This window comes from Hylobates moloch, unplaced genomic scaffold (genome assembly GCF_009828535.3).
Source record: "Hylobates moloch isolate HMO894 unplaced genomic scaffold, HMol_V3 SCAFFOLD_14, whole genome shotgun sequence".
Taxonomy (NCBI): Eukaryota; Metazoa; Chordata; class Mammalia; order Primates; family Hylobatidae; genus Hylobates; species Hylobates moloch.
The window spans coordinates 28,599,346-28,625,988 of NW_026652289.1; the positions used below are offsets into that span (position 1 = coordinate 28,599,346).

The window sequence follows — 26,643 nt, forward strand, 5'->3', positions numbered from 1 at the left end:
GAGTTGGCTTCGAAGAATTCCAAGTATAAGACATTTCCTTGGACAACCCATCAAAGATTAGAATGCCCATTTTTATTATGAATACACATTCATCTACTGAAAAATTTCTGCTTCCCTTATATGCTCATCCAAATCAACCTGGTATAGAACATTTATTTTATAAAAGCTACAAAATGCAAAATCTGCATATGAATTCTCAAGAATGCCTGAAAGGCAAAAATAAATTCCGATTAAATAATGTCAGAATACATTTATCATCACAATTGATCTATGCATTTATGAAAGAGAAAATTGGTTATGTTTAAGGTCTTGTCAACTTCTACTTGTATTTTGTAAGTATGGGATTACTTTGAAATACTACCAGCCTTTCCAGGAGAATATGGCATATTAAATTGACGCATAAACCTGTAACAATCTTCAAAGGGATGGATGCTTTGTAGATTTTAGGTAAAATATGTTTAAGTAGAAGTTGACACTTGTTTCTCTCAACAGGCTGTATTTCCAAGCAAACACATGAAAGAGAAAGCACATTGACAATCTTGGGAAGCAACATGTCAGTATAACTTCCTGAGACAGACTCAGCCAAAATAATGCCATGGAGAAAGGATTCAGGTACAACTCCAGAGAACTTAGTTGTAGCACATTTCTACTGGATCAGCAATCCATGTGTAGGAGTGAGAGCCTAAATCACCGCAGTGCTCATTAATAACTATAACCATATAAAATTAGACTTCCTATCACGAAACCCTTATCAGAAACTTGATAACAGCTTTTGAATTTAGCATTCTGTGTCTTAAAACATATATATATATATGAATTTAAAGCAATGACTTTTGACCCCAGTAATTTTCTTCTAAGATGAAAGGGAATTGAATGGTGTAGACTGGACAGAAATTGCTTAAGAATTTCAATTACATTCTCTGGCTTTAAAAGTATAAATTTAGTTTTTTTTCTACTTATGATAGAGTCAGCAGTTAAATTATTATTATTATTATTATTATTATTATTATTATTATTATTATTGTTATTTTTGAGATGGAGTCTTGCTCTGTCACCCAGGCTGGAGTGCAGTGGCATTATCTCGGCTCACTGCAACCTCTGCCTCCAGGGTTCAAGCAATTCTCCTACCTCATCCTCCTGAGTAGCTGGGATTACAGGCGCCCACCACCAAACCTGGCTAATTTTTGTATTTTTGGTAGAGATGGGGTTTCCCCATGTTGGCCAGGCTGGTCTCGAGCACTTGACCTCAGGTGATCCATCTGCCTCGGCCTCCCAAAGTGTTGGGATTACAGGCGTGAGCCACCGTTCCCAGCCAGCTAAATTATTTAGATAGGTTTTTAGAGTAAATATTGATGGTAGAATGGAAAAGCTGCACTTTTTGTCTGTTCTTATCACTGATCTATTCAACTGACCTGGACATGCCTTTTGACGGTTTTAGCTGGCTTTCATTTGGAGAAAGTAAGCAAGTGGTAGTTTAACCCATTGATGTCATAAAACACTGCAATGAATACCCATAACACATACTCATAAGCATAATACCTTATCATTATATACTTACTCTACACACTCATTGATATATAACACATCCACTGGAATTAAACTTACTGACCCAATGAGTATATACAGTATGAGTTCTGTAAAGTCCATACTTCTTTTTTTTTATTATTATACTTTAGGTTTTAGGGTACATGTGCACAATGTGCAGGTTTGTTACATATGTATCCATGTGCCATGTTGTTTTGCTGCACCCATTAACTCATCCTTTAGCATTAGGTATATCTCCTAATGCTGTCCCTCCCCCCTCCCCCCACCCCACAACAGTCCCCGGAGTGTGATGTTCCCCTTCCTGTGTCCATGAGTTCTCATTGTTCAATTCCCACCTATGAGTGAGAACATGCGGTGTTTGGTTTTTTGTCCTTGCAATAGTTTACTGAGAATGATGTTTTCCAGTTTCATCCATGTCCCTATAAAGGACATGAACTATGTGAAAAGACCAAACCTACGTCTGATTGGTGTACCTAAGTCCATACTTCTTGGGACAAAGGCTGATCTATGTTTCCCTGATACACACTTGCCTAAAACCTCTGCCATTATTTTTCTTTCCTATCATGGCCAACAAGAAAAATGTAAGCAATAAAAGACCAACAGGTCATCCTATTTTTATACATATGAAGAAAACTTTTCATGTCCTAGTTTAATTTGATTCTTCTACCTATCATTTGTTCATCTTCCCTCTTTTAAGTCTTTACTTCTTTTTTCTCTTTCTTTTCTAGAGCACTTTTTATTGACTCTTTATCTTCTTTGCTATACTCTTACCTCATTCATAATGAGTGATATCATTTGGCACTGTGTCCTCTCCCAAATCTCATTTTGAATTGTAATCCTCATGTGTTGGGGGAGGAGCATGGTGGGAGGTGATTGAATCATGGAGATGGACTTCCTGCTTGCTGTTATCATGATAGTGAGTGAGTTCTTACAAGATCTGATGGTTTAAAAGTGTGATAGTTTCCCCCTTCACTCTCTCTCTCCTGCCACCATGAAAAACATGCCTTGCTTCTCCTTCGCCTTCCACCATAATTGTAAGTTTCCCAACGCCTCCTCAACCATACTGTACTGTGAGTCAATTTAATCTCTTTTCTTTATAAATTACTCAGTCTCAGGTAGTTCTTTATAACAGTGGGAAAACCAACTAATACAGACAATTGGTACCAGGTGTGATAAAGGAACCTAAAAATGTGGAAGTGACTTTGGAACTGGGTAACAGGCAGAGGTCGAAACAGTTTGATGGGCTCAGAAGGAAACAGGAAGATGTGGGCAAGTTTGGATCTTCCTAGAGACTTGTTGAATGCTTTTGACCAAAATGCTGATAGTGATATGGACAATGAAGTCCAGGCTGAGGTGGTCTCAGTTGGAGATGAGGAACTTATTGGGAACTGGAGTAAATGTCACTGTTGCTGTGCTTTAGCAAAGAGACTGGTGGCATTTTGCCCCTGTCCTGGAGATCTGTGGAGCTTTGAACTTGAGAGAAATGAATTAGGGTATCTGGTGGAAGAAATTTCTAAGCATCCAGGCATTCAAGATGTAGCCTGGCTGCTCCTAACAGCATACAGTCACATGTATTTACAAAAAGATTATCAGAAATTGGAACTTACGTTTAAAAGAGAAGCAGAGTATAAAAGTTTGGATTGTTGAGTGCCTGCCCCTGTTGAAGAAGTTTTATCTCATATCCAACTCATCTCTTCAAGCTTTTTACAATGGAAGTAGATAAGAGTTGTAAGGAAAGATGAAAGTGATATCCTTTTTTTTTTTTTTTGAGATGGAGTGCCGCTCTGTGGCCCAGGCTGGAGTGCAGTGGCGCCATCTCTGCTCACTGCAAGCTCCGCCTCCCGGGTTTATGCCATTCTCCTGCCTCAGCCTCCCGAGTAGCTGGGACTACAGGTGTCCGCCACCAAGCCCAGCTAATTTTTTGTATTTTAGTAGAGACGGGGTTTCACTGTGTTAGCCAGGATGGTGTCGATCTCCTGACCTCATGATCTACCCGCCTCGGCCTCCCAAAGTGCTAGGATTACAGGCGTGAGCCACTGCGCCCGGCCGTGATATCCTTTTTATAAGAACTCCAGCTAACCAATCAAAAAACTATGGCTGGCAACACACGAGTATAAAAATAAAGTTAAGCTAAATGGGACTCATCACAATTTAGTACGGCATAAAATCAGATTAGAACATCAGAGACATAAAAAAGCAAGTTCTCCCTCATGGATCAGATATACCTTCTCTTTCTCTTTTATGATTTTGCTTCTCTCAATTTTCTCTTCTAAAGACCAGGCTTAAACTAGAACAAAAACACTTAAAGAGAAGATTAAATGTGGATGAGTAGCTCATATGAAGAGCTAAAATTGGCTTACGTAGAAAGTGAGTTGGATCAAAGAATAGGAAGTACAGAGGTGGGATAGATTTGAAGGTTGATTGATGTAGTAGCTTATGGATCTACTCACTGTTCCACAAGCATGGTGTCTTTTATTAACTATAGTGTGTCCTTGAACTGAAATGGGCTATCTGCTGAAGTTTTACTTGGGCTTCTGTGTTCAGCTCAAACCCTAATTCCACACTAACACAGTAGGCACCAGTCATATGTCGCTATTTAAATCCAATTTAATTTAAACTGGAGAAGATAAAACATTCATTTCCCCAGTCACACTAGCCATATTTCAAGTTCTCTATAGCCACAGGTAGCTGTGGCTACATATTATAGAGCACATGCAATCATTTCCATCATCACAGAAAGTTCTATTGAACAGCACTGTTCTACATCCCTGATTTTTCTGAGACAGCTAACTTTTTTGCACATTTACTTCTCAATGCCAAGAGTTCTTCTTTGTCCTATCTCTTCATTTTATCCCTTAATTGTATATTGTTCTTGGGTCATTTTGTCAAATATTTCTTGCTTGTGTATGTTATCTGCACAAGATAGTAAATTTTAAGGGCAAGGAAACTTTCAATGCTGAATGATTAAAAATCACTTGTTGCTTTGAATTTGAGCACTATTATGGGATTTCAAACTGACATCAAATACCCAACATGAATTTCAAAAAGGGAGCATTTTTTAAATTAAAATTTTAATTTAGAATAGTTTTAGAATTAATTTTAAAACTGAGGATAATATAGAGAGTTCTCATATACCCCACATCCAGAGTTTCTTTTTACTAAGATATTAGTATGGTACATCTATTATTATCAATTAAACAATATTGACACATTATTAACTATAATCCATATTTTATTCTGTTGTTTGCCTAATCTGTTTCTGTTCCAAGATCTCATCCAGTATATCATATTATATCGAGCAGTCATGTTGCTTCAACAGTGAGAGTTCTCAGATTTTTCTTGTTTTTGACGACTTTCATAGTTTTGAGATATATCAGTCAGGTATTTTATAGAATGTCCTTTAACTGGGATTTGTATAATTTTTTTCCATGATCAGATGGAAGCATTTTGAAATGACCAGTTACAGGCTAATTTTCACACGGTGGCTCACGCCTGTAATCCCAGCACTTTGGGAGGCTGAGGCAGGTGGATCACAAGGTCAGGAGATCGAGACCATCCTGGCTAACACGGTGACACCCTGTCTCTACTAAAAATACAAAATATTAACCAGGCGTGGTGGCGGGCGCCTGTAGTCCCAGCTACTCGGGAGACTGAGGCAGGAAAATGATGTGAACCGGGAGGCGGAGGATGCAGTGAGCCGAGATGGCGCCACTGCACTCCAGCCTGGGTGACAGAGCGAGACTCCATCTCAAAAAATAATAATAATAAATAAAAATAAAAAAATAAAATGAAAGTTAATGAAATGAACATGTCTGAATTGAGACATCACAATCATAACTGGTATGTAGAACATGGTATCACAAAACCTTTTTTTTCCTTTCTTTCTTTTTTTGAGACAGAGTCTTACTCTGTCACCCAGGCTTGAGTACAGTGGCATGATCCTGGCTCACTGCAACCTCTGCTTCCAGGATTCAAGGGATTCTCGTGCCTCAGCCACCTAAGTACTGGGATTACAGCCCTGCACCATCACAACCAGCTAATTTTTGTATTTTTACTAGAGACAGGTTTTTGCCATGTTGCCCAGGCTGGTCTCAAACTCCTGAACTTGAGAGATCTACCAATCTTGGCCTCCCAAACTTCTGGGCTTACAGGTGTGAGCCACCGCTCCCAGCTTACAAAACCATTTTTATAGGTCATAATGCTGAACAAATTTTCAGCAAATTTTCTTTTAAAGTAGCCATTTTTGAGTTATTCTGGGAAAAAGTTTCTAGAAAGTTGAATGGGTTTCTGCAAATACCTACAGTAAAAGCAAGACTAATCCAATAATATTCTTGAGTCAAAATTTAAAAAAAAATGAGTGTTAGTTTTTGTTAATCAAATAAGTAAAATAGTAGTTATGTCAAAACATCTCAAATAGAGCTTCATAATGGATACTGTGATATTTCTTTTTAACTTTTTCAATCCTTCTGGGACTGCCAAGCCACACAAATTGCTGCTTGGAAACAGCATGGTGATGTGTTTATATAACCACGTCAGAAGCATGAATATATGTGCTTTTTGATAAGCCAGTAATGTGCGGTGGCTCTTAATTTTCTTGATTTATCACATTTGTTGTTACCGCTTGGTGTAAAAATACATTTTAAGAGGTCAAATAATTCATACACAATTATAAGTGTGTATCTTGGTCTAATATTCATACATTTGCTTAAAAATATTTTCAAGCATGATGGCCAAAGTATGTATCTGTGTATGCAGAATGGTTAGGCTGAAAAAAAGGAAGTGCAATCTTCTAAATGAGTGAGAAAAACAAAGGGGTCATAGAAAGAGAGGTAATGTAATTAGAGGGAAAAGTTGAAAAAAATAATTTTTATAGTTTTTTTATTATGATAATATTATTTATCTTGTCACTTTTCATGTCAGCCTACTCTTGGGACCCAGACTTCTTTCCTCACAGTTATACAGAAGGAAAATGGATATTATTTTGGTGACTGCTATGTGTAATTTGCCCTGTTAGGTTTATTACAAGTTTTATTCTATTTAATTGCCTCTACAAACTCTTTAGTAGTTTTATTATTTTCATTTTATGATGAATAAACTAAGGCTTTAAGAAGTCACATTATTTGCCCCTTGTCAGAGAGCTAGTAAGTAATGGAGATTTCGGGTAATCTCAAAGAAAACTCATGTTCTTTCTACAAATACGACGTTTCCCACATAATTAGATTGAGTTGGGCTATGAATTCCTTACATCTATATTGAGGAGCCGTATATATAGCTCCATCTTTGATGGGTATTCTGTTTTCAAAAACTAGGGAGCAGAGAAGTTAACTTAGAGTTGGTTAATCCATTAGCTTAAAGTACTACTACTGTTCCTCAAGCATTGTGTTTCACTAATTTCTATCCAGTATGCCTCACAGCTGAGACAAGATTTCAACTAGAGCTTCACAGCAGACCAGACTAGGTTTAACACTCACAGTCAGAGTTTTCATTGTCAAGAAAGGACAGGTTTTCTAACACAGGAAACTCCTAACTCACTGAGTTGCATACTCAACAAGGCTTTAGAAAGTCATCTGGTGTAGAAACTTATCTTTAGAAAAACTAATCCAATGTAAACCGGGGAGTATGTGAATAAATCACTACAAAGAGTTATGAACACACGTTGTTCTTGGCTGATGATGTAGAATCTTGGTTAAATGCTCTTCCACGGATTCTAGCTTCTTGGATGATTTTCAAACTGTGTTCATACATTTGCCCTTGACGCAAATGATAGCTCCAGCAGGGAAATGATCTTGATTAAAACATAAATGCTTTAATCCTGTTTGTACAATGTTTGATGACTGCAATATGGTGAAAATCAGGAGGTGGAAATATAATTACCTTCATAATTTTAAAAGCCTGTAGAGAAATTATTGTTAAGAAATGTTTAGGTGGGTGTGTGTGGGTATGTGAGTGGGAGATGTAGGAGTTCTGTGTCTGTACCTACATAATTATAACATCCCTTTGAAGACTAGATTGTGATTTTGATGTCACATGTAGAAATGGAAATTTAAGAACAACTATTTAGTAAAACTCTTGCTTTTGTTTCATGTTCCAATATATAGTTTTCACAGACCTTATCGCTAGATAATAAAAACTTATTCAACATTTAATGTATTCCATATTTTAGCATTTATGTATCTTTACACTGTACTGAATTGACAGTTTACTTGCTACAGAAAGAATAACACAAAGATAATATTGGGCATCTCTCCCTACTTTATCCCAGTTGACTGTGAACTACCTCAAATATTATTTGGACATATACAGGGATAAACATAATGATTATGGAGCAAAAGTTCATGATTATGTTGGCTTTTTATTCTAGCATATTTTAGCAAATTGACCTGATTGTAACTTTTCTTTGGAATGCTTTTTGAAAAAGGCGTAACAGTAAGTATTAAAGCTTGGATTGAAACTTAATGTATATGGCAATAGAATTTGGAAGAATCCAAGCTCAATTCAGACCAAATTGTTAGAACAGTTTTTGAAAAGAGTACATCTTATACAACCTAACAATATAAACAAATAAGCCATCTATCACTTCGCAGTTTTTCAACAAAGGGCACAATTTGTAAGAAAAGGAAATACATATTTTACTAACAGTTGCTTTAGCATGTTCTTATTACTTTTATGGTATATTTTCTCTGTGGAAGAGATAAAGGAATCACAATACAACAGTTTACATTTTCCTTTGCAATTCTGAGCGGAAGCTACCAGATCTTCATCAAACAGTTTTATATTTTCATGCAAATCTTTTGTTAATGTGTTTCACGTTTATATAGGCTAAGTTTTTATTAAATTGCTTTAAATATGTAGAATCTACAAAATAGCATTGGATAAAAAATGCAATAGTATTTCTTCCCTTCTTGTCATCTTCCCCACCAGCTCCCTATCACAAACTGAAACAATCCACAAACATAGAACACCAATATGCCTAAACTGATTTCCAACCTAAAGCACTTGCTCTCAAACTTATCTGAACACGGTAATCAGCTGAAACATTTTTAAACGCTGTTCCTTGTGTCTCACTCTACCTGATTTAATTGGTATGGAGTGTGGTTTTGACTTTTAAACAAAGTTTTAAAACCTCCACAGGTAATTAGAATGTAAAACAAATTCAGAGCCACTAGCTGAGTAGTATTTCTCAAGTTTGTCTGCACATTGGAAACTGCTGGTAATTCTTAAAAATATTGCTACCAGTTCGCACACTTCAATTTGATATAAATGATCCAAGGTGCAGCCAGAACGTCAGGATCTTCATGAGGTTCACCTCTACCCCCAGGTGCTTCTAGTAAATAGCCAAGGCTGAGAAGTACTGAATAACATTTTGTGTTTTGTTGGGTCAGAAAGACATCAGTATAATTTTCACATTTTTTATGTTTTCTACATTGAATTTTAAAAATGTAATATAAAAAATTGAGTCTTGAAATAGACTTCCTTGAATGTACTTTAATAAATTCAAAGCAAAGAACAACTAATAATTACATGTGAATATCTCCCAGAAGAAAACTGTCATTCTCATTGTAAAAGTGAAAGTTTCAAGGTCAATGTTATTCCGTTTTAAAAAAGCAAATGATAAAAACTATAATCCAAGTAAAGTTAATATTAATGCAGGTATGACAATTAAGATGATCCTTGGAACAACGCTATTTCTCATATGTAAAAATGAGATAGAAAAGGAAAAAGACACTTTTTTTGTCAGATACACCACTTTTAAAAAACATGATCGATTCTCAAATAAATGTTTTCCAATGTTTAAAAGTCACCTATAAACGTTTATTCTACTTAGAAGTTTTTTCAAAACACAAACTCTTGACAACTAACATAAACTGTTAATTACTTAAAAGTGAAATGTAGCAAATGAATGTGTATTTCAAGACTATTGTATGTTTCTCAACGAAAGGTACAGTGTTATTTTTAAGACTTGATAATATATTCAGAGAGAAGTCAGATGAAAACCATTAAGTGTTTTTCTACACTTGTGCAAAGGGTTTATATGGTTCTGTTAGTGCAGCTTATTGAAGTGTTGTGTAAATACTGGATGAGTTTTTTCTTATAAATTAATTTATACATGCTAATTAATGCTTAAAGTATTTTTTCTGTTCAGAAACATATCCTGTTTTGTATATCAAAACGATTCAGTATAAAGGGATATGTTCTCATTCTCCAGTATCAACAGGAAATTTTTCCCTAATGTATATGTTTTTTAAATGTGGGTGGAGACAGGGAGAGAGAGAGTGTGTGATAAAATGTGTGAAAAATGATAACTTCATTTTTCAAGCACGGTATTTTCCTTAAGAACCATATCTATAATTCTACCATCTGCATTTTAGGATAAATACTTTGTTAGCAAAATGAATGCAAACCTTTCAATGTGTACTCATGACTGATAAGATGCCTATAAAATGGTATAATAAGTGTGCAATTCATAAGAAAATTAACAAGGCATTTGTAGCGTTTAATTAATGTTGATGAAAGAAACTACAAAAATGTTTTTGCATGGCCGGCAGACTTAAAGTTCCCTATAGAAATGTTCTAACATTGGAAACTTTTTTAAAATAATGAATTAAATAAAATAGAAAACTACAAATTAGGATATAAAGCACAGCCAAGATAAGTATAATACTTTAATGCAAAAACAATGCCAATCTGTTTGACTTTATAATTTTATTAGAAGTTTATACTTTTGCCTCATTAATTATGTCCCATTACAGGGTCCTTATGGTTGCTCTGCCTTTTGATCCATGCTCCAGCATTTTCTGTTATACTAACTGAAAAAAAAATACATATATATATATATATATATACATAAAATTAAGACCCTGTTTCCAGTTACCTAAACAATATCCATTTACCTAGGCCATTATTTAATTAGCTCTAAACATTCACTTGATTATAAAAGCCAATATACTGTGTAATATTGTTTGTCTCTGTGTCCCTGCCCAAATCTCATCTCAAATTATAATCCTCCCGTGTCAAGGGAGGAACTTGTAATCCCCACGTGTACAGGGAGGGAGGTGATTGGATCATGGGGTGGTTTCTCCCACGCTGTTCTTATGGTATAGAGTAAATTCTCATGAGATCTGATGGTTTTATAAGAGTCTGGCATTTCCTGTGCTTGCACTTCTCTCTCCTGCTGCAATGTAACCAAGGTCCTTTCTTCTCTTTTGCCTTCTGCCATGATTGTAAGTTTCCTGAGGCCTCCCCAGCCATGTGGAACTGGGAGTCAATTAAAGCCTTTTTCTTTATAAATTACCCAGTCTCGGGTATTTATTTATAGCAGGGTGAGAATGGACTAATACACTGTGGGTTTTGTCTAACCCATAAGGTAACTGAAATAACCAGAATACAGAAAAGTCAAATTATTTGTCATTTACAGAAATGGTCTCCAAATTAGAAAGTGTCAGAGTTTCACGAATTTTAACAAATTTTTTTTCTGGTCACAGGAACTATTTTGGACATCAGAAACACAACGGATGAGATATGGAAGAAACTTTAGAAAATTTCTTCCTCAACAGGGTCACAATCCAGTGGAGTAAAGCAAACAGCAGGCAATTAAAATACAGAGTGAAGTTAGGAGGATCATGCAAGTTATCTGAGATTGTAGAGAAGAGACATCTCTCTAAAATGAAGGGGCTGAGGATGGGGAAAGGTACTAGAAAATGTCCTTGAAAGATATGATATCCAAGCTGAATCTTAATGAACCTAAAGAAACAAGCGGAAGTTGAGAGATAAGCAGTAGGTTTGGAGAAATACAAACTCTAAGGATAAGGGAGTCTGGAGGTGAAATAGGTCTTCAAAAGGTACTAAAACTAGGTAAATGGAGTAAGAGCACTGTGTACGAAGAGTTGAGAGGCAGAAAATATTTGAAGAAAAAATACCTAAATGTGCTATCATAAGAATGAACAAGTGAAAACCAACAAAATACTTTAAACATTAATGGTACAGATGATAGTGATGGTGGTATTGAATAACTTCTTCATAATTGCATTTAGGAAAAAAAAAACTATTTGGCAGCAAGTTAGAGGTTGAAGGAAGTGGAAAGCTCAGTTAGGAGGGTTGTGGCAGCCAGAATTTCAAAATGACTTTAATGACCCTCTCCTTTGTGTAATCTCTTACCCATATGTATGGGTGGAAACTGTGAATATGATTAGATATCACTTCACTGATGATGTGTTATATGCCAAAGGGATTTTGCAAATGTAATTAAGATTCCAAACCATTTGACCTTAATATAGGAAGATTATCTTGAGAGGGATGAACCTAATCAGGGAATCCACTTGGCTGTATTCTTGGCCAAGGAGATTTGAAGGTGAGGGTGATTTGATGAAAGAGAAATATTATGCTGCTGGCTTTAAACTTGGAGGTGCCAGTTGGCAAGGAGCTGAGAGTGGCCTCTGGCTGAGAGCTAGAAACAGGGACCTAAGTGTTATAACTGCATGGTACTAAAACTTACCCAAAACATGTATGTTTAGAAAAAGATTTCAAGCTCCATAAAAGAGTTCAGCCCAGATGTATTAGTTTATTCCCACACTGCTAAAAATATACATGAGACTGGGTAATTTATAAAGAAAAAGAAGTTTAATCGACTCACAGTTCCACATGGCTGGGGAGGCCTCACAATCATGGTGGAGGACAAAGGAGGAGCAAAGAACGTTTTGCACGGCAGCAGGCAAGAGAGCATGTGCAGGGGAACTGCCCTTTATAAGACCATCAGATCTCGTGAGAGTTATTCACTATCATGAGAACAGCATGGGAAAAACCCTCTTCTATAATTTAATTACCTCCCACTGGGTCCCTCCCACAACACATGAGAATAATGGGAGCTACAATCTAAGATGAGATTTGGGTGGGGACACAGCCAACTCATATCACTAGATGACACCTTGATTTTTAGTATTCTGAGATCTCAGCAGAGAACCGATGATGCCATGTCCTTATTTCTGAACTACAGAACCATGAACTAATAAGTGGATACTGTTTCATACTGCTAAATTTGTGGAATTTATTACACAGTAACAGAAAACTGATTCAAAAGAGATAAATTATTCAAAGAGGAAATTCACTTTATGTTATGACTTAAAGTACTTTCTGGAGTCATTTAGAGTCATGTTTAGAAGCACTTCATAAATCATGCAAAAATTAATATCAGTCTCATCACCCATTAACAACAAAATAAAAGAGGATAAAAATTTACCCAGTTAGTGTACTCAAATATTTACTAGATTTTTGGCTATTTCTATAGTTGAATCACTTTAAGTTTGAGGATTAGCAAAGTTTTAAACCATAATTTCATGTGCATCTGCCCCTTTCTTCCAAAATCTCCCTCCTACAAAAATATTTCTATGTCAAAACTTTTATATTGCTTTTTGCCCAAGGACCTGAATTACTTATCACCTTTCTCATTTTTGTAGTTAAAAAAAAAAAAGATAAGTATTGTTTTCAACCTAGTATAAAAAGATTCTTTCTATCGTTACAAGTTACTTTTAAAGGTAATACTCATTTTGAATTTTGCTATATGATGATAAATTTTAAGTCTTTCTTTATAGATGGGTGCTTATTCTTCACTTTTCCACCATCATTGAACTCACTTTCACTGCAAAATGTGTACAAGAGGATCAACAAATACAAATAACACAGAATTTAACCTAGAGAAAAGTCTCCTTTTCCTAATTCATGCTTATTTTTATTTTATTTTATAAACACTTATTATGATTATTATATGAAATTTATATATGAGATGATCACCTTAAAATTTATATAGATTGAAAGGCAATATTATTTTTATATTGTAATATAAGCGAAGTTATTTACTGAAGCATGACAAAGATTATATTAAATAATAGTCTCAGATAATGTATTCTAACATTTATTTTATAGTGATGGTCTATGGAATAATGTTTATGTAGTTCTTGACACATACTTTTCTTAAGTACCTCTAAATTAATACTAGAATACTACTATTCTAAGATAGTAGGAGTATACTACTCTAAGAAGTTATTTCTTGGGTTTCCTTTATAATAAAAACCTTTCTGCCCTATTGTTAGTTGTTACCACTACAAATTTCCTATTCTGCACCAAATACTTTGTTTCATTTGGACATTACAAGCAAATGAAATTTTTCTTAAGTTTAGCATGCATTTTAATTCCATGCCAAAAGGTTTTATTCTCTGGAAATATCAGATAGACATTTTATACATGAGAAATAAAATCATTGTTATAATTTATTGTCTAGAAGAGATATAGTAGGCGAGAGATTTTGAAATAAGTAATAAAAATATGAAGAAAAGAATCTGGAAGAGTAATATCTTAAATATGTAATTAAATATCACATTTGTTATTCCTTTTACTTTTGAGGAGAATGTGCATTTGTTACTTCGGTCACTATAATTCATTTTATCAATGGGTTGTCACTGTATTTAGACATGTGGAACCCATCACACTGAAAAATCACCAATGCTCATAACTAATAAATGAGGGTTTACTGTGAGGAATAAACACGAAGAATATGATCCTGGCTTTGTTATAGTAACTGTGTGATGGAAAATATTTGGTCTTAGACCCTTTGCTACCTGAAGAGTTGTTATTCTCTTTTAATATCATTTACTCAAAAATTCTATTTGTATAAATTTTTAAAAACTTTAGACATTATGATGCCCTCCCTGTCCCCTAAAGTACAAATAACATGGCAAGAGTATTCTAACTTTAGCCAGAAGTCTTGAGTGAGAGACTCCATGTAATTAGCTTCTAAAATTTTGGCCTCAGTACTTCAGGAAACCACTTAAAACAAGAGGGCTTTTTAACTGCTCTCGACAGAATTCCAGTCTGCTTTTATCTCTGGAGAGGATTTCCCTATAATTCTAGCACTTCAGCCAGATTGTTTGCACTCGGCTGAGCAGAAATAACATATATTTTTACATCAGCATATTTAATATCACAGGTTCTTCAATGTACTGACACAATGTTGGCAGTATTAACAAGATAGACATCATTAGCTTTCCAAAAGATCCATAATTGAAAAGTCAGACTGCTGAAAAATGTCACCTTGTGTGTACTGTGCTAAGGGAATAAAGCTTTGCATAAGTCCTTGAAAGGGCAAATAAAACTCGATTATGGCTTGCATTGAATCCATAGGCCCTCAATTCCATTTACCCTCAGCATGCTGTTTGGAATTTCCATCTCTGATGAACTGGTTCTTTGAAATTTGCAAGAATGGCTCAATTTCCATCCAGCCTGCTCCTCTGTCCTAGCAAAGTCAGAAAGTTACACACTTACACAGTATGTCTGCAAGTTGTATGTTTCAATATATTAAGGTTGCAAGTATAAATTTTTGTGTGTCTAGAAAGAAAAGTGACATTTTATGAATTCATTTGTTTCCTAGAAGCAGAATTCCTGACACAACGTAGGTAATTACTCTGCTGACTCCAGTTATAATTTTCAACTTTCAGTTAAAAATCATACTTACAAATTTAAACATATTCTAAAGGAAAAAAATGCTTTCGAGTAAAAAATTCAGTTCTTATTTTCTTTTCCTGACCTTCTTTCTCTTCCCACATTTCCCTTTTCTCCATATTTCACTCCCTTTTTGTACCTACAGCCTGTGCTTTTGAAGGAGGGGTGAGGGGGAAAACCAAGCCTTTTGAAATTTAAAAAATAAATGAATATGCCACAGATTCAAAGTTTTTCTCCCATAAGCTCTGTAGGTGCTCCCACTCAGACTGCTTTAAGCTAAAACCCAAGGGCTACTTTGGTTCTACATGAGCTGTCTGGAGACAAGCTTGGACTTGAATGTGAGGTGGGCTTGTATGGGATGGGACTGAGTCGGCTCATAGCTCAGATCTACAGCATGTTTAAAGTAGGGATGGGAACTGTCTATGAGCTATTAGTTTAACTTTAGAAGATACTAATGTTTACTTTTAAAAGTCATATTTCCATATCTTTTTCCTACCCAGGCTTCTTTTAAGCATATCTAAAATCCAGGAACAATGACTTAAATATGACCTTAAGTATTGTGAATTTTTCCCTGGCACTGGATATTTAAAGGGGTTCCTGAAAAAAAAATCAGAATATATAAGCAGAATGTATGAGGTTTTTTTGAGTTGTATATTTGGATAAATTTAATAAATCTTTGGATTCAACTATCCCTTGAGCCCAGCCATTTTGGGTACCACTGACAAACTGAACAAAAATTCTGGAGTCAGACTGCCTAAGTTTGAATCTCAGCTTTTCCACTTACTAGCTGTTTGTGTGGTTGACTGATGAAACATATTTGTGTCTCCTTTTCTTTGCCTGTAAAAGGGTAATGATAACTCTTTTACAAGTAAAAGATAATGATCATCCTATCTCATGGGTTTGTTTTGAAGGCTAAATAACTATGTCATCTAAATAGTGGTTCTCAACAAGGGGTGATTCCCCACCACACCCCACAACTCCCAGCCAAGGTGATATTGGCCGTGCCCAAAAACACTTTTGTTTATCGTAAATGGTGTGTCTGCGTGTGTGCTACTGGCGTCTAATGGATAGAGGCCAAGCATGCTGCCAGCAATACTAAAATGCACAGGACAGTTCCCGTAAGAAAGTTTTCTTCCATACCACTTGTCACCAGAACTGAGTTTGAGAAACCGTGATTGGAATCACTTGACACAATGCTTCACACCAAGTAAACACTTTTTAAAAAGTTAAATCTTATTTGGAAAATGTTAAAGTTTATATACTTCTACTGAATGTATACAACTTTTTCTATTACTTGTCATTTACCATTGTTTCTGTGCTTCATATTTTCCTTTGAGAGTTAAATCTGACACAGTCTGCAATTTCTGAAGCAGCTGACTTCAGAGTGAAACTATTCCAATATTTTTTATTTCTCCCCAGAGAAATACATTCACAGAACACTAGATAAAGGATTTAAACCTAATAACTGCTATCTCTGGCTTTTGCCCAGATCCCTTGTACTATGTACTTCACAACAATGTATATATACTGCACAACAATGAAAAAGAGAAGCTAGGCAGGTGTTAGACTAATTTAATTTTGCACTCTCCTTATTGATACACAAATTCAGAAATGAGACTACTGGAAGGGATGAGGATAAAGAGAAATGGTACCTACATACAATAAATTCACTTGGATTACCTGGAACAAATGGCTGAGAAAAGATATGCAATCTTCATAACTGAGAGTTGACTTTTTAGTTGAGATATTATATCAGTTAGGCTTCTTGACTGCAAGCGACAGAAACTGACTGTAGTCTGGCCTGAAAGGATCATCTTAGAAGGGTGTCTGATAGCTTGCACAATATATGGGAACACCAAAACAAGGGGAAGAAACAAGGAAGGAAAGGCTGCAGGAAAACATCAAGACTGTCATCCCCAGAGCAGTGAGGTTGGGATGCACCCTGGCACTGCTGTCCTGCATAAGGCTTTCTTGGAACACACAAGGCGGCAGCTGCTAGACTCTCAATGGCACAGCTAGCTCTTGGTCACACCAAGATTACAAATTCCACACTAGGTAAAATGCTCAAAGTGTTACTGCCAGAAACAGGAAGACAGAATATCTGACCATTAGACTTCCACGATAGGAGATGAAAGAAAATCATACAGGGCCGACTTAATTAGATAACTGTCTCAAAAAAAGCCAATCTAAACACTTGAGGTTTCAAGACGTAGTTACAGGGCTACTTCTGGGAGTATCATTCAGAATCCAGCTATTGCCAGTTCATTAAATGTGATCTTGGGAAGGCGAGAATTCCTCAAAGATTGTATGCAGGAGTTGTGGCTTGCGTTGATTGTATTTTTAAATTAAGGATTTTCCATTTGAGCAATTTGTATTGTTGCTTTTAAATCTGTAGACATGGACCAACATGTTTTAAATTTAAAAAGGACGTAGATTCTTTGTTAAATGGGAATTTCACATTGGGCAAAATGTTGGCAGAGTTTGGCTAACCACTCAAATACATGAGCCTCCACATGTTGCTGACTCAGAGAAATAAAAGAAAAGAGGCCCAGAAGGCCTTCAACACTAAAATATTATTTTCCTTTCCCATGTAATCTCAGTATACAAAAGCCTATATTAAAGTTTTTCTACCAACTGTAAAGTTTATATAGTACATTGCTAACAGATGTAACTGTTGGACAGATAACACACTCATAAACCATTTTTAAAGTTGAAAAATGTATATCCCAGGTAATAGTAGCTGTGACTATAGCCAAGGGGGTACACGTCTATCATTAGTCTCATTGGTAACGTTAAAATGACCTTTACACAGTTTTTAGATAAATTTGTCAAGAGTAAGCAAAGGCTAGCATTTAGATTGAAGTTTCAAAGGGCAATTCTCCCAGATAGGTGATTACCAATTCCTCTTGGAAGAAAAGTAGCGGGATTGAACTTTTGTGTAGTAGCAGTGGAGGGAAAAGATTTGTTTTTGCCATACAAAGTCTGGTTTACAGAGTCCTGTAGTTGGATTTCTTTATCATTTTGTGTTTTGAAATTTTTCTAATGCCAGGATGCATCCTATATTCACCATTAGTACCTATATTCTTGGCCCTCTATTTCTGGTTCTTCATAAGTAATTGGATATTTTAGCAACTGTAGTTTCTTGATATGTGACTATTTTTCCCAATCAGTTTTATTGCCGTACATATTTTATACTTAGTTTTAAAATATCTTTTCTGGTTATTCCAATATCTGATATACCAAATTGTTTTCTTGATTCCATTATCTTTGGACCATGATAATTGGATTTTGTTTCGGTTTTGCTTTTGGGTCTTTGTGGACATGTATTTGGCATTTGATAATAATTAAATCTAGGTGTTAGTTTTAATTTTGGAAAATCCTGAGCTAGTAGCTTAAGAATCTCCAGAGAAGAACTGAAATTGCCTCTGCTAGTACCAAAGAATGCTAACAACCTAGAACTTCGAATTGATTTCTCAAAATGAGAGGTTCCTGACCTGTTCAGGTAGTATAAATTGATGAGGTAGGCCTATGCTTATCATGTGTGGAAAATGCTATTCTTACCCCATCCAGGGCTACAGCAGAGACAAGCAGGTCTCTTTCTGGTTCCATTTGTGGGCATATTTGTTGTTATAACTAAGACTCTCATTGAGTTTATAGTATCTTAGATATTCCCAGCTTTGTGAGGGCTTTCAGGCTTAGCTATATGTCTTGGGAAGACCCACATGGGTTGGTCACTTAGTTTCCTCAAAACTTCAGTTTCCAATAACACCATTTCCCTCAGGATAATCGTGGCTGTTCATTTACTTACTACTCTGGTTTCAGCCCAAGGTTTGTGTGTGTGCGTGTGTGTGTCCTAATGTGAATGTTCTGAGGATACCAGAAAACTAGGCTTGCTCTTTATATTCAGGGAACAAAGTTAAATTAATATTAATTACTATTATCTCATTAATTATGAGCCTTCGATCTTTCATATAGGTACTGATTTTATGACTTCTTGATCTATTACCCACTTAGGAAAAGAAGTTACTACTAATATATTCATATAACTTCCTTCAAGTGTTTTTAAAATTATTTTCAGTATGATTGTTGATTCTATATCATTTTCTGCATACAAATTCATCTATTAGGTGTTGACTGTGGATTTTATCCTTATTCATTGCTTTGGTGGATATATTTGTGTCCCCTCCCCTAAATTTATACGTTCACATCCTAACCCCCAAGGTGATGGTATTAAGAGGTACGACCTTTGGGAGGTGATTAGATCATAAGGACAGTGTCCTCAGGAATGGGATTCGTGCCCTTATAAAAGAGGCCCAAGGGAGCTCATTAGCCTCTTCCACCACGCAAGGAGGCAGTGAGAAGCTGCCATCTATGACCCAGGAAACTGGCCCTCACCACATACTGAATCTGTGTCTTAATCTCAGCTTTCCAGCCTCTAGAATTCTGAGAAATAGATTTCTATTGCTTATGATCTACCCAGTCTAAATTATTTTGTTATAGCAGCCTGAATGGATTAAGTCATTATTATATAGTGGTACACTTTATATTGTTTAGTGCTTTTTCCTTTAGATTTTACCTTCTCCGAAATATTAATATTGTGACTCCTGATTTATTTTGGGTTTGCATTTGCTATATGTTTCCAATTTTTTTTTTCAATCTCTCTCAGTCAGTTGGTTTTATGTGATTCTCTGGTACACACTATGTAGATGAATATTTATAATGATATAAATTAAAGTGTTATTATTTCAATGAGTTGTCAGTTTATACTTTTTAAAAATTGTGTTTCAACTTAGTTCTGTTCTTATAAATAATTATTCTGCTTATTTTGTTTTTCAAGCATTGTCTTTTTATGTATTTACTGACTCTTGTTTGCTTATTGTTTTTGCTGTGTGTGTGTGTGTGTGTGTGTGTGTGTGTGTACTGTGCTATTTTTTTTCTGAGGTATCTTTAAAATCGGGGTAGATTCAGGTTTTGTGAGTTCTAAAGATTACACAATTAGAGGGAACTTCTTCAATGAAAAGAATAGAAAGTAATAAAATAAAAGAAACTAGGCAAGTGAAAAAAATATTTAGAATTAAGAAAGGAGGCACAGCAAAGAGTAGAAGGGGTCTGTGCAAAAGACGTACCTTCCAGTTTAAGCTTCATTAACTTCATAATAAATATGCCAGAGCTTATTGCTTATTTTAGTAATACACTAAGATTTTTTGTATTTCAGGCAGGGCTTATGAACTCTCTACAATAAGCAATGATGTCACTATACATTGCTTCTTTCCTCTTTCTTTTTTTTCTACTGCATGATTTTAGTTGATTATGTTATTGATCTTTGATTTTGTAATTGCATTCTTGGATTTTTTGATAATAAATTCTCTCTAGATTTTTAGCCAGGAAGATTAGGAAAATAGTGTACATATACTATGTATACCTTCCTTTTCTCTTTTTAAAACTAAATATCATTATCTCATTTTGGCCTTGTCAGGTTTATAACACTGGTATTTCTTCCTATAAATATAATTCTTTGGTTTATTCATGTTCAGCACTGTGCATGATTCATTTATTTCCCAATTTATATCTTAGTTGATTAAAGTTGATTCTCTGCTAATTTCTATAAGATAATTTCCTGAGAACAATGTTCTCTGAACATCCTATAAGCTCAAAATGTTTTTTGTTGCTTTCTTTTGAAAATACAGATATAATGCTTCTGTTTTATGTATGCATGAGTAGACGGAATGGTAAAAGGGTTGATATGAGAGTTTAGATAGAAGAGAGTTAAGATAAATTTCTAGGTAGAGTCGAGAGAAGCAAAAACTAAAATTGCATGATATATCCAGGGGACAGAGAAAAACAACCTGGCTAGAGCGAAAAGTAAGTAAAGGGCAATGTGATTATCCTGAAATTCTAGCAGAAGGCATTGGTTGTAGTTTGGTAGGCAATAGAGGTTCTTGCAGGATGAATTCTCTGATAGAGAGATTGAGAACAGGAGGGTCACCCGGAGGTCTAGACGTGAGTAAATGGATGATGGTGATTGTGGACAAAATGGCAAAGAAGCTGTGATTCCAAAAGATATCTCAAAAGATAAATGAGCAACTTTGGTGATTAAGTATTTTTTAAAAGATTGAGAAAAAGGGGATTTAAAAAAAATTGCCAAGATTTCTCACTTTAAAGAATAGAATATGGTGTTGTTTACAGGTTTGTAGCTTTTGAGGAAATTAGTAAATGATGAATTTAACATCATACAAGTTGCATTGGACGTCATGATGGAATGTCCAAATGTTGAATTTTCTGTGATTTTTGCACAAAACTATATTGTTCTTACTTGATTTAGAGTTAAAATAATAAAGATATTTTATTGGCAATTGTGTAAATTAGTTGGAAAAAGAAAGTTGTAGCAACAGGCCTGTCTCAAGAAAATAACAGTGAAAAGACACAGGACAGTCAGTTCACGTCGTTTGTTTTTCAGGCCATAGGCTATCTTCTTTCCAAATATGTATAGTTTGGTTTTAAGCTCAGAGTTCCCCAAATTAGCATTATAGCTAAGTGTGGGCATTAATGAGCAATATTTCTATTTACCACTATTTTATCAGTCAAATGAATGGAAGGCATTCAATAAAATGCTTTTTACTAATTTGCATTACAAAATCCCTACTTATTTATTACCGAAGAAAAGTATAACACATATAAGCCAAATAAAGAAAAGATTTAAAGGCTCAATTTATTTTGCTAACTTGGTTAATTAATTGTTCACAGCAGCATCAGTTTAAGCAATAGGAAGCACAAATAATTCTAGTAATTCAATTCCCAGAGATCCCCTAATATACCATATTTTAGGTTCTTCAAGGAAGAACCCTCTGCAGAGTGCCAAGAATGTGAGTGAAGTAACAACAGTGTAATTTTTGAGAGTTAAAAGAACGGTGATAAATTTTGTAGTGATTTTTTCACCAACGCTTGATTTGTACAATTATTAGTTATTACTATTACTTGGGATTTAAAAAATCATGCCTTGAATCTGTTTCATAAATCTGCTCAGCTTCTAGTACCAACAAATTTCAGCAGCATTTCTCATCCTTTCTTTTCAATTATCAATTTTTCAGAAAAAAAAAAAAACATTTGAATCTATGTTTTTACTTGAAATTTTCTCTAGATTGTGAGCTGAGGCTTTTAGTCCCAGGATTTTATTTTTACTTTGCACTCACGTTTGTGAAAAGTCATACTGGAGACAATTTATGTTGCATTTAGAATTTGCAACAAGCTCAACACATAATCTGAGGTGATTTCTATAGTAAATTTTTAAAAAAAGGAATATGGTCCTTGTGATGGATGGTTGGTGTCATTATGAATATAACTATTATTATTTTACATGTAATGAAAGGCAATTTTCTTCCAAAAAGAGAAAGGTGCTTAATAAAGTCATATATAATTTGCCACCATTATTCACCTAAGACCATGCTGGGAAGAAAATACTGAAACCACCCACCGGCTGTGACTGGAAAGACCTCCTGACTCTGCATCTGTTAATGTTTATGAAAGTGAAAATGCCGGTGCTTCCTTTGTCTCTTCCTGCTAATTTCAGATACATATTGGGAGTGAAGGAACCACACTAAGGGATGAAAAGAGAGATTGGGCACTCATTTTTGTAGTGCTCGAAAAAGAAGAAGCTAAGCAGAATGTATTCATGTATTTTCCATGCATTTTGATCAAACACAATCATCTTTATTTCTAGCAAAAGCATCTTTGTAATAAAAAATGGCAATTCATAATTTTACCTTTTAAATGAACGTTTTATTTTGGAATAATTTTAGATTTGTGAAAAAGTTGCAAAGATAGCATAAAGGGGTTGCAAAATGTACCCCTCAGCCAATTTCCTTACATTAATACATTACTGTTAACTGCATTCCAGACTTACTTGAATTTCATCAGTTTTTAAGGCCATAATTCCCTCTCTGGGTTCTAGGATCCAATCAAGGGTACCACACTGCATTTGGTTGTCAAGTCTCCTCAGTCTCCTCTGCTCTGTGAATATTTCTCAGTCTGTTTCTCATGAGCTTGACAGTCTTGAGTAGTAATTTTCAGGTATCCTGTAGAATGCTCCTCAACCTGTATTTGTTGTATGTTTTTTTCAGAGAAGATTGGGATTATGAGTCTTAAAAAATACTAACGAGGTAAAGCACCATTTTCGTCATATCATATCAGGTGTTAGGTGATAGTCACGTGAAATCACTAACAATGTTAACCTTAACTATTTGGATAAAGTAGTGTTTACCAGGTTACTCCACCGAAAACTTGCCTTTTTCCCATTCCCTACTCTACTCTTTGGCAGCAAGTCACTAAGCCCACCCTCAAGTGTAAGGAGTGGTATGAGAACTAAGCTCCACCCCCTACATATATTATTTGAAATTCTGTAAAGAAGATTTGTCTCCTTCTCTATTTGCTTATCAATGATTTATTTATACCACTATGGAATCAGTTGTATTTATTTTATTCTTTGCTATATAAACCAATAATGCATTATCTATTTTTTTGCTTACATTTTTTGTTGCTTTGGCAATTGAAATCTTTCATGTGGGTTTCTTTATCCCTTTGACAATACCCCCATATTTTTGTTTTTGAGCACTTTCTTACTTTTTGGTACTACAAGATGCTGTAGGCTCATCTTGTATTTTTCTTGTCCCAACCCTAGAAACAACTGTATCTGCTGTCTTTCAATAAAAAATGGTAGGTAGAAACCAAGATCTGGGCTCTGGGTATGTTTGTTACTACTGGGATGTTATCGATTAAAGACTCTCAGCATAAAGGGATAATATGTATACGTACAATAACCAATAAACACACACACATGTCATTATCTTTGTATATATCCATGTATACGAGGACATACATGTTAATTGGTGAGAGGAAGGATTGCTTTTTTATTTTAAGTTAGAAACATATGCATAGAAAATAACTATGTCTATAATCATAAAAAATAATAATTAAAAAAATCATGTCGGCTTACTTTCAGAGCTTCTCTGGAAACACTCCTGTGTTTAAATATCAGCATGTGTAAGAGAGAGAACTAGTTCTGTGTGAAGCTAAGAATAATGGCATATATAAAGCATTTGAATATCTGTAAGTTAGGTTTTAGTTTTCTTTGGGTAAGCATGTAAAAGGAAATTATCTTATTTTTGCATATGTATGATGAACATGTATAAAACATATGTGGTATGAGTAGAAAGACTGTCATGTTATGTGGATCATAAATTAATATATTTTTTAGGGTGAACCCCACATAGAAGAGAAAGTCGCAGGGCCACAGAATTTCGTTTATAGGAGAAATTTCAAGTAGTCTTTAAGTCCAATCCAGTATCTTTACAGGTGCTATTAAAGTCATATTATGTTATTCCTCTGCTCAGAATCATCCAATGGTTTCTATTTGCCCTTCAACACCCATAAGGCTTTATATAATCTCACGCTCTATCAACTCTGTGACCACGTCCTTGCTAGTCTCAACACTCTCCACGCAGGGTCTCTACACTTGATCTCTTCCTCGTCCAGAATGATTCTGTCAGATATAACCAGGTATTATCTAATCTCCATGGAATATAAGCTTTATAACAGCAGAGATTTTTGTCAGTTCTATTCTCTATTGTCTACCAATTACCTACCTATATAGCGTCTGACACATAGTAGGTGCTCAATAAATACTTGTTAAATTTAGTTGAATTGAAAAGAAATCTATACTAAGCAGCATATTATACAAGCACTGGACTGTATGCGTTACATTAGAATTGAGCTCAGTACTCTTGACACACAGAGATTCATTTAATCACAGTATCATATCATCCTGGTGTCATCATAGAAGAGTTTTGGTGTCACACAATCAGTCAACAGATATTCACTTTCTTTGTTTGTTTTGTTTTTTGAGACGGAGTCTCGCTCTGTCGCCCAGTCTGGAGTGCAGTGGTGCCATCTTGGCTCACTGCAAGCTCCGCCCCCTGTTTCACACCATTCTCCTGCCTCAGCCTCCTGAGTAGCTGGGACTACAGGCGCCCGCCACCACGCCCCGCTTATTTTTTGTATTTTTAGTAGAGACGGGGTTTCACCGTGTTAGCCAGGATGGTCTCGATCTCCTGACCTCGTGATCCACCCGCCTCGGCCTCCCAAAGTGCTGCAATTGCCGGTGTGAGCCACCGCGCCGGGCCGGTATTCATTTTATTACGCAAACCTCTGAGAGACAAAATGTTCAGGATGTTGTAGATGATGCAGGAAATATAAAAGAAGCAAAATAGGCCGGGCGCGGTGGCTCACGCTTGTAATCCCAGCACTTTGGGAGGCCGAGGCGGGCGGATCACGAGGTCAGGAGATCGAGACCACGGTGAAACCCCGTCTCTACTAAAAATACAAAAAAATTAGCCGGGCGTAGTGGTGAGCGCCTGTAGTCCCAGCTACTCGGAGAGGCTGAGGCAGGAGAATGGCGTGAACCTGGGAGGCGGAGCTTGCAGTGAGCCGAGAGCACGCCACTGCACTCCAGCCTGGGCGACAGAGCAAGACTCCGTCTCAAAAAAATAAATAAATAAATAAATAAATAAATAAATAAATAAATAAATAAAAGAAGCAAAATAAATTGTTGTTGCCTTCCAGTTAAAGGGATAAGACACGAACTCAGGAAATCTATTACACCAAACAGTACAAAGTCCTGGAATGTACTGCTCTGCATATGGCAAGCTGCCCAGGAATGGAGGGAGGAGCCCAGGGCTGGCCCTTTAACAATGGATGTATGTAGGATGACCAGAAAGGAGACAGTAAACACTTCAGAAACAGGGACCTGCGGAACAAAGGAACATTACAACCAAATACAGTTATTTTCTTCAGTAGCTACTGAATTCAGAATAAACAATGACTTGTTTTCATTAATGTATTTTTAAGAACTTATTTAAGGAACTAGGACATACCTTGACACATTCTGAAGTGAACTACTCATTATTACCTGAAATGAATAGATTTGTGCTTTTTAGCGGCCTGTTATTAAAATAAGATTAGCAAGTAAATATGGCAAGGTTCACTCATCAATTAATTAAATTTTCAAGTAAGATAAGAATGAATATTATTTCACATATTTTTCTGTCTTCAGAGAATACATTTGCTCTTAGAAATAAGAAAACAAAAAATTAAAATCCTTCCAAATAGCAATCAATTTGTCTGTCCACCTCAGACTACAGAAGGCATAATAATCCATTAAGAAGGTAAGATATGATTCTCAATATCAAACTACCAAATCATTCACATTTCTAACAAAGAAGGTTCAAAGAAGGTCAGTGAGATTTGATTTGTCATACAAGTCTCTCAATTAAAACTAAGGAAACTTTAATTCTCCGGAAAGTCCATGAGCACAATAAACAAATAAATTCCATAACTTTAAAATAATAATAATAGTAATAATTTAATGAATCTACAGTTTTGCTGCTTCAGAGACTTGCAAGAGTACCGAAATTTTTGCAGCAACCCTGGACTTTGTGTCAAAGAGTTTAATTAGAGATTCAACTGGAAAACATAACTTGATTTAATAACAGATTTTCCCAGAATTGTTGAGAAATATAAGGGATGCAGAGAGAGTCAATTGAAGCATCCCGAATCTTT

At 35.5% G+C, this 26,643-nt stretch overlaps 1 long non-coding RNA gene across 1 annotated transcript in view; it reads left to right on the plus strand.

Moving 5' to 3' along the window:
- The first annotated feature begins 578 nt into the window (after nt 1-578).
- The window catches only part of LOC131381160 (uncharacterized), a 158,901-nt gene continuing 132,836 nt past the window's right edge, over nt 579-26,643 (plus strand). The window contains exon 1 of the long non-coding RNA XR_009209671.1: nt 579-612. This is a non-coding gene — a long non-coding RNA (uncharacterized LOC131381160). The remainder of the gene's footprint in view (nt 613-26,643) is intronic.